Raw genomic sequence first — 9464 nt, 5'->3', positions numbered from 1 at the left:
AGTGTTCTTAAACTGTTCGTGCTTGCATGTTGCTGGGATCCGAGCCCGTTTAAGTATTAAAGGGTTCTGATTGAACTGTGAATCTATTTTATATGGCATAAATTAAACTGGTTTGGTATTTAGGTCAAAATATTAAACTTAAAAGATAATTCAGTATAAGATTTACTTTTGATTAAAGTATCTGTTTGTGAATACGTTTCGCATCTTTTATGTTGCAATGATTCTAGGATTCGTTTATGTTAATCAATAGTTGTGTTGTTACAGTTAACTTTTCTATCCATTTTGTTAATGTTCTAATGTGAATGTGACTTTTTCGTCTAGACGTTCATGTGTTTTTCCCCTTTTTAATGTTTCAGCTTAGTTTCTAGGTTTCGCGCGTTCATTCAGCATCTTTATCAGGCCGGATCTAAGGTATGTTTCCTGTAAGCAATCATTTATTTTGTATTTGTATGTTGTTCGTTTGTGTATTGAGGATGTTTATATGTGTATGTTGAGTTTATGTGAAGGTTAAAGGGTATAATTTAATTATATCTAACAATTTTAATAGCCAAATAACCTTTGTGTGGACGGTGGAGCTATGTTCTCGGTTTATATGTTTGTGTGTTTAATATATGTCTTTGCTCATAACTGATATGGACCGCTTCGCGAGCTCACTAAAAAGCAGGCCCTCCTCGCCTTTGCTCATTACCGATATGGACTAACAAATGAGCCCGTTAAACCATGTAATTTTACGTTTATATATAACGTAAAAGGCCAAATTGTAGATATTGACTAAACAACAGGCCTACATTCATAAATACAACAGGCCCGCTAAAGAATGGTTACCGTTTATCATATGAGATTTCTAATTATTTGAATCTACCTACTTAACACATTAATAATCTTAGATTTAGCTCAAACAAAATATGATCTTTTAGTGTGTGAATAAAGACAGATTAGAATGTCTATACATTATTTACTAATGAAAAGTTTGAAACATACAATAAACTAATAAATCAAACAAGCTACTGGTTGCAAACATGTATAAAGAAATAATTAAAACAGACAGGAAAATGCCGATAGACGTAGTGAAAAATGAAAATAAGTCAACTGTAAAGGGCAAAACCCGCAGTACGGTAAACTGATTACAACTAGAAGTTCGTTTTATTCAACCATAATAATGTTTGCAATAAACATCTAATACAAACAACACATTATAATTATTTTATAAAACGATATTATGAATGTATTAACACCAAATACTTATTTTAGATTATATTCGATGTCTTGTGGCCATCATCTGAAGATGCTGAGGAAAATAGGAAAACTCATCTTACTCTGAAAAACAACAGGTAACAGTTCAGCCAAAATGTTTCATTTATTTCTTATGGGTACTAACAATCTTCCACACACTAATTTTTCCCTTAAAACAGCAACACATCAGTTAGGATCACACTTTGGCCTGAGATACGGAAGGCGTTTTGATCAGTCGAATGCCGAAAATGCCAGTCATCATTGCTGTCATATCAGCATAGGTCACAAAATTCATTCGTAAGTCAATCAACCAAACTGTTAGAATCCCTTTCACTTATCTACAATCACAGGAACAATATACCGACACACTAGCAACAGTCAACATGGATCTGACTAATAATTAATTATGCATATGCCTAATATTCATAAATACCAATTAAAAAGACCTATTAGAAATAATGATGGCCTTTCAAAATAAAATAAAAATAATGATGGTGTAAAGGAAAAAGAGAGAGACTGAACAAGGGCCAAAAGTCAAGCTAGACTCCTTTATGCAGAGCCCATTGAACCGGTTTGCTTTCTTGGCCTTTTACGACTACGTTACACATATTTGCTAAAAAAAACCCATAAAACTTATCTTATTATAAAACTGCAGGTAATTACTCGCCCCCTAAAAAGAAGGTTATGAATTAGCGGGGGTGCAAAAAAATTCTTGCTTTCGGCAACTGAAGGTAAACTCCAAATCCAAAAATGTCCTCCTAACTCCACTTCATTACGCTAACACCACCTTTCAATACAGGTTTTGTACCAGGAGCATAAACTTTATCTAAAGACTAACCCAACAAAGAAGCTACAATTCTGTTAACGAATATCTTTTTAACAACCATGAAAGCATCAAAGCGGACAGCCATCAGCAGCAAAACATTTGCAGCACCAACAAAAACAACTTTTGCAACAATTTGGTGCGCGCATCTTACATGCCTAGAAGTTAGGAATATTTATATGTAATGCTCCACCATAACTTTAATGTTTGTCCAATGCTACTTAACTTTTGTAAATGATGACAGTTAATCATCCATGAATCATGGACGTAACTCGGGTCCAACACAACCAAGCCCGGCGCAACGCGCCGGGTCAACCACTAGTTAGTAATAATTTTAATATATTGTAAAGCCATATTATTTAATCACTAATAACTATATTAGCCTATGTGTATTGATTTTAACTAATTGTTTATTTAATATGCCGTCTAAGCGTCATGTAAGCAAAAACTAATTTCACTATCAAGCGTAGTGTTTTAACCGATTGTAATTATTACTCATCATTTTCTATTTGTTAATGCATTATTATTTAATAAAATAGTAATTTAAATAATAATATCACATGATAAAATACTAAAATATTATACTAAAATAAAAGTTACAAACACATGATAAAAAAATGATACTTGAAGTAAGAAGAAAAAAATAAAACAGTACTTGAAATAAATTTAAAAAAAGAAATAAAGGATACCTGAAATAAAACAAAAAAAATACTAGAGCATAAAAAGAAGAAAGAAGAACTATTTGTTGGCACGATATTTGACACGTTTTCGTTATTCCCTCGAATATAAAAGTGATATTTGGGTCTCCGGCATCGATTGCAAAGAGAGGAAGTCAGGTCTTGATTGTGGTTGGGTCTTAGGTATAAAGATTTTAGATTTTTTTTATCTCCAGTTCGATCATGAGGGCATTTAGGTTTTATCACCAGTGAGTCTTTTGGCGGATGAGTTTTTCCTCGAGACTGGAGATAACTTGGAGTCGCTTAAGGACTCCGTACAGCTGAGTTGGACTAACTGGCGGTGACCTTTGGACATTGGGTCACCTCGTACGAAATATTTAGACATTTATGTTTGTTGGTCGTGTAAAAATAGTTTCTTTATTGTTCCATCATAGTCACTCGAGAATTTATGATTATAAAAGCACCAAAGTTTTAATATTTTTTCAATACGCTAATACAATTTTATAAATGTTAATATTAAGTAAACTAAAGAAAGAAATATGAAACTTAATTACTATTTTAATTACTTATTTAGTGATTATTAAAATATTAATAACAATTTTTTAGATAATTTAACTTACACAAATGTATAAAAGTTTAACAATAAAACTTTATTAAACTTAAAACAATTTTTGTATTTAAAAGATAAGTAGTTTATTTTTAGTATTAAACTTCGCTTATATTTTATCTTTGTAAAATGATATCTATTCCAAATTGTTGAGGTGAAACATCGAAATATTATATAAAAAGAAGGAGGTATTTGATTTAAGTCTGAGTCAAGTCTTATATGTGATATGATTAAAAGATTTCAGGTTAAGCCATAATTTTTTTTACAAATAATGGTTTCTCGAGTTAAGAGTGAAATATGATTGATTTGATTGATCAATAACGCGTTAGTGATCCAAAAAAAAAAAAAAAACTATAAGAATTTATGATATGGTTATGGGGTCAAATCAATTGGGTTCCAAATATAAGTTATGAGAATTTTAATATTGGGAAAATGGATGAATTCAATGTCACAACTCACAACCTAGTGTTCCCCACAACATAGGCGGGTTCGAATTTTAACAAAATGGAATCTCTTTTTCTCTACACGCAATATTTAAACATCTTTTAATATTACTGGTTTATTTGCTTTAATGATAAAAAATTATATAAAAGTAAATAATAAATAAATTATAAGTAAAAAATACTTTAGTGATTTATCACCCAATCTAATATTTTGATTGGTTCTTTTCCTTTAACTTTTACCTAATTTATTCCTCAATGACACGAAATAGTTAAGGTAAAGTTTTAGGGAAAATTCCCAAAATACTATAACATAAAAAGAAGAAAGAAGAACTATTTGTTGGCAAGATATTTGACACGTTTTTGTTATTCCTTTGCTCGAATATAAAAGTGATCTTTAGGTCTCCGGCATCGATTGCAAAGAGAGGAAGTCAGGTCTTGATTGTGGTTGGGTCTTAGGTATAAAGATTCAAGATTTGAGATTTAAAACATGGGTTTGAAAATTACCCCCAGATAGAACATATAATTCTAGTAATTGTTTAGTATTTAGTAACTAAATTTATATATTTGTGATTAAGTTTCAAAACATTTTATTGACTTACCGTTTTTCAAAAAATCTTATTTTGAAAAACCAGGATTTGTGACTTTTAGAAAATAACTTTTTAAGGGTCGTTATATTTAAGCATCACTCCCATAGTGTGTTAACAATTTTATACGGTTCATATATGGGCTGTGTTTTTAGGACTCTTACCGAAAACATCCTTTTTTTCCGTCCACTCTTAAATTTATTTTTTAACGATCATTTGAATCACAAACTGATCACTTCGATTATGAAACTGTGGGGTCCGCTCTTAAATATGGTGTTTAAGATTAGTTAAATAATAATTACACCTTTGATGATGCAATAAATTTAGCTCTCCCTCTCCGAAGAAGCCAATCATTAATGGTCCACCACAACATTTTTTCTTTGTTTTTTAGATCATGTGTAGTCATAAAGCTTTACTATCAGGGGTTATGCGTCACGTGGCGTCCAGTCAGAGTTATGGTTTTGTACAAAAACAGGTTTTAGTCAAAACTCTCCACTACCAGGGGTTATGCGCCACGTGACGCCCAATCATTATTAATTTTATTTGTTTTTTTAAATACTAAATCATTTAAATAAATTAACATAAAATTAAAAATTACATTAAACTTTCAAATAAAAAATACATTAAACTAAATTAAAAAAAATACATCAAATTAAAATAAAAAAAAACATAAATAATACTAATAAAACTAAAACTCATTTATATTTTTCTAAAATTTTCGCTCGTCGATTGGCTTTTAGAGATTGGACTATCGGGTCGTCTTCGGATAGCTCGTTTGATAAAATCTCGATGTCTTTGTCCATCTCATTCCTTCGAAGTAGGTCGACGGCGTCAAGTCATTGGGTTCCAAGTTGGTGTAAATCTTGGAGTCGAGAGTTCATTAATTGGAATTGGCTTTCCAATTCGGGATTCGAACCCGTTGCCGACGATGAACTGGCCCCTTTCCCCTTTCCTTTGCCTTTGGTTCTTCTACCCCCCGGCCGAGGCATGTCGGTAGTATTCACGGGGTCATTATCGCTTAAGTAGAAGTTTCGAGCGTCGGAACGAGGCGTGTCTGGATAAACCGAAGATGATGTTTTAGACTTTTTTTTACGCGGACCACCTTCGCCTTCGGCTTCGGCTTCGGCATCCAACACCATGCCCTATTTTGGGTGATGCCTCAATAGGTCTTTCCAAATGCCAAAGTAGTTGAAGGTCCCGCCGACCTTATGTTGAAACTCAACCAACGCGTTATCCATGACTTCCGCGTCCGAGACACCGCTACTCCTAGTTTGATTCATCCGAGAGAAAACCGTATGGAAAGCCATGCATTTAGTGTTTATGTCGCCCCATTTCGACAGTAACGAATCTTTTTCTCGACGCGAGTTCCCGCCAAGATTGTGAAACCTTTCTATAATTTTGTGCCAAAATACCCCTGTTTTTTGATAGTTCGCTAAAAAAATAAAAACATTACAAGTTTAATGTTTGTTATAAAAAATTTAAAAATATATATATGCATTTTAAAAACCTACCGCATTTGGCATCTTCCGATATTTGGCACCAAGCACGAGCACATAGTACGCACTCGTCGATACTCCACGCTATCACCGTCTTTTTAACCCGAGGTTCGCCGGCGGACTTTTTTGCGTGTTTTTTCGAACGTCCGCGTTGGCTCGAACCGCCCTCGGGTTGTGTCTCCGGCACGAACTCGACCTCGGGTTGGGTCTCCGGGGCGGGTTGGGAACCCGAACCCGCTAAAATGTTTGTCATTGGGTTTTGGAAACCGGGCAACGCATTTGGCATAGAGCTTTGTAGAAGTGCAAAGTACGCGGCCATTTGCGGGTCATACATTTGCGGGTCGGATACGGTTGGCGTCGGGGCGGTAGATTGGTTCGGTTGTGGATTTTGGTTGGCATGACGGGCATATTGACCGAAACCGAGAATATTTTGGTTGTTGTTTGGAAACATGATGGTAGAAATATTAGTGTAAAAGATATAAATATTTGTGTAAATTGATAGATTGGAAGGAATGTGTTAAAAAATATGAGTTTGGTTTGTTTATATAGAATAAATATAATTAATTAATTTTTTTTAAAAACCCCAACGGCTCCAAGACCAGCGGTATTTTTTTTGAATGTGTGTGCCATTCTCGCGTTGTATCTAAAACGCAAAAAAAAAATTCAACATAACACGGGAGGAGGGGGGGGGGGGGAGGGGCGGTGTACCCCCGCGTTTTCACCCACAACGCAGCCATTACACATGGTCTTAGCAGCGTCACATTCCTCTGCAGACAGAAAAAACACCTGATTCCAGACTTCTCTTTACTTTACTTTTCATGGAATGAATTCATGACACAAACTGTTAATCATCAGACCGACAAGAATCGATTATTCTTTCTCAACACTATTTAACGGGCAAAACTTTACCCTTTTTTGACTCATTGTCTTCCATCCATCCATACATCTTTTTTTAATCCTCAATCCTCTGTTTTTCCTTTAATAATTTTACTTAGGGTTCGTCAATTTTGTGCAGATCGTTGATTTTAACGAACTGGGTTTGAATTATTTTATGATTTCATGAATACCCAGATGCTGAAATGTTTTGATCCACTTAATTTGGGCCAAATCTTGAAAACCCATTTCCAATTGTAGCATAAATTTTCAATCTTTATCAGTTACCAATTGCAGGTTTTTGGTTTTATGTTTCAGTGTGAAAAGTTAGTTAATATTTGGGCATTTGATGGGTGGATTTGATGATCATGTTGGGACAATTGGAGATTGGATGAGCCCGAGCCCGAGCCCACGGTCTTTTTTCTCGGGTTTGTTGGGTGAAGCGGGCTCGGGGCCGGTGGATGAACCAGTCAAGGATGATAATCTGGCCACTGGGTTTACCTTTCATGGACCGGATAAACAATTCCGGTCGCAAAATGGCCCGTTTGGTGAGAATAAGGTAACGGGCTCACGGTCGGGTCTTGTTGAAAGAATGGCTGCTAGAGCTGGTTACAATGCTCCTAGGTTAAATACTGAAAACATCAGACCTGATGTGGCGAAGGAATCTTCTTATTTGACGATTCCTGCGGGTCTTAGTCCGACTTCTCTTTTGGATTCGCCGGTTTTCCTGTCGAATTCACTGGTAAAGTTTATTAAAACTGCTATCTGTTTATTGTTATGTTTTGTGAATTAAGGGGTGTGCACAAGCTTGAGCCCGAGCTGTCATAAGTTTAAGCTAGGCCCGTTTAACTTCAGATAGCTCGAGCTTGAGGCGTTCTCGGTATATTTCAATCTTTTTACCCTGTTTTATATACGTTAACGCACTGCATTTAAAAACTTCGTTAATCAAAGCTTCCAGCTTGAGCATAATCTTGGCCCGATCAAGAACTTCGTTAATCAAAGTAATTAAAGCCCGTCCACACGCCTGAGCCGTTTGAGCATAATCTCGCTGTGTTGAACTTAAATCCGTATCTAGAAGCAATGCAAGCATTCCTGTAACCACAATCGCGCATTTATTATATATTTTTAAATGCAGTGCGTTAACGTATATAAAACAGGGTAAAAAGATTAAAATATACCGAGAACGCCATTCATTGGAGTTCTAATTTCATGTGAAACAGTAGCAAGAAACTGGGATTTTGCCACATCAGCAGCTTCCGCTCGGACTTTTAACTTCTGCATCGTGTCAAAATCGTCTTCGACTTGAACAATATGAATAGTTCCGGTGTAAAACATGTAGCCAACTAGGATAACAATCACATAGCCGAAAACTGCAGTGATGCTCGCGGTCAATGAAATGGGACCCTCATGCAGATACCTACACGTCATCTCGTGCTTCCTGAACGGGTCACCGAAGTCCAGACTGCTGACATGTACACGCGTTGGGTCACCTTCCTGAGTCTGTCGACTGTGCATGATAAGAGGATCGGACGCGTTGGTGACGTCGTACACTTTGACTATGATTTCTTGGTTTCCCGCGAGTTGACCGAGCAGGTTTTCGACTAGGGACTCGACATCAAATGCTCCACCGAGATATCTGATTATATAGTAATCATTATTATATTAACACGACCGTTTCTTAAAGATAAGGGGAAGTGGTACCCGGCAGTAGCTTCAATGCAGTCTCGAACAGATGCATTCGGTGGTAGCTTTGGCTTAGTAACGGAATCTTGGATTCAGTATGTTATGTTTTTTTTTTCCAAAATAAATAATTACAGGTGCTCACTTTAGCTTAATTCTTTATATCTTATATAGTTCGATCGGGGTGTACATTAATTGTATTATATAATTGCTTTGAGAATTTACGTCAACTGTGACGATGTGCAGGAAGGGATCGTGGAGTCAAAAGACAAATCAACCGTCATCAAGTGGTTTCGAGAAAAGATTTGACATGAACGATGAATCAAAGAAGAGTAACAAAGACTTCTCCTATAACTCTAAACCTTGGGAGCTGCGTATAAGCCCGTTGATGGCCCGAATTGCTCGTAAGTTCACTCTAAGATTGTATATATAGTTTTACTTTTAGAGTCAAATATAATTGTTTTGACTTTGAACTTAACATGAAATTATAGAATTTTTGTTCTTAAGTTGATCGGCACATATAAGTCTTAATTAGTTTATGTTGATTTATATAAACTTGGAGTTATATCTGTTACATGAACCATAAATAACTATGTTACATTTCCTTCCGACTGTGTGAGGAGATTAAGATTTAAGAGAATGATAGTTTCTTTAATAACATGAGCAGCCTTAAAATGGTCACTTTGATTTGGGTTGGATTGGATTTTGGTAGAATTGGATACGAGTAATAACGGGCAGTTTTAGAGGTGGTTAATTTGTTTGGGTGTTGACTTTTGGATTGGCCAACGATATTTTTTGGAAGCTATTATGAGTTTATGACTCAACAATATTAGTTGTTTTGCTGGCTTTTTCTAACATTATCATGGTGTCATGTGTTGCTGTTGGAGCTGGGTCAAAAACAAATTAGATACATGGTATTTAATAGTAACAGGTCCTTCGTTGCTCTAAAGTGATGTAATTAGTATTGGTTTTCTCATACTTTGAAAGTTATGGATTAACAATATTAGTTGTCTATTATTTTTCAATCCCATTATCAATATTGAACCTG

At 35.3% G+C, this 9464-nt stretch overlaps 1 long non-coding RNA gene and 1 pseudogene across 2 annotated transcripts; one reads left to right on the top strand and one right to left on the bottom strand.

The window, feature by feature from the left end:
* The first annotated feature begins 342 nt into the window (after positions 1 to 342).
* Positions 343 to 1520, top strand: LOC143591368 (uncharacterized). The gene is made up of 3 exons (XR_013145654.1): positions 343 to 411; positions 1286 to 1331; positions 1413 to 1520. It is a non-coding gene; the product is annotated as an uncharacterized LOC143591368 (long non-coding RNA).
* Positions 1521 to 7571: 6051 nt separating this feature from the next.
* Positions 7572 to 8483, bottom strand: LOC143591366 (histidine kinase CRE1 pseudogene; annotated as a pseudogene). Its single transcript, XR_013145653.1, has 3 exons — positions 8438 to 8483; positions 7915 to 8372; positions 7572 to 7828 (listed from the first exon to the last, which is right to left on the bottom strand). The product of XR_013145653.1 is annotated as a histidine kinase CRE1 pseudogene (transcript).
* Between the last annotated feature and the right edge of the window lie 981 nt (positions 8484 to 9464).

The sequence above is a fragment of the Bidens hawaiensis genome, unplaced genomic scaffold, assembly GCF_021521415.1.
Source record: "Bidens hawaiensis isolate Kalapana, Puna unplaced genomic scaffold, B.hawaiensis_p1.1 tig00039589_1, whole genome shotgun sequence".
Classification (NCBI taxonomy): Eukaryota; Viridiplantae; Streptophyta; class Magnoliopsida; order Asterales; family Asteraceae; genus Bidens; species Bidens hawaiensis.
Note: the sequence above shows the minus strand (reverse complement) of the source record. Positions and strands in the feature narration are given on the sequence as shown.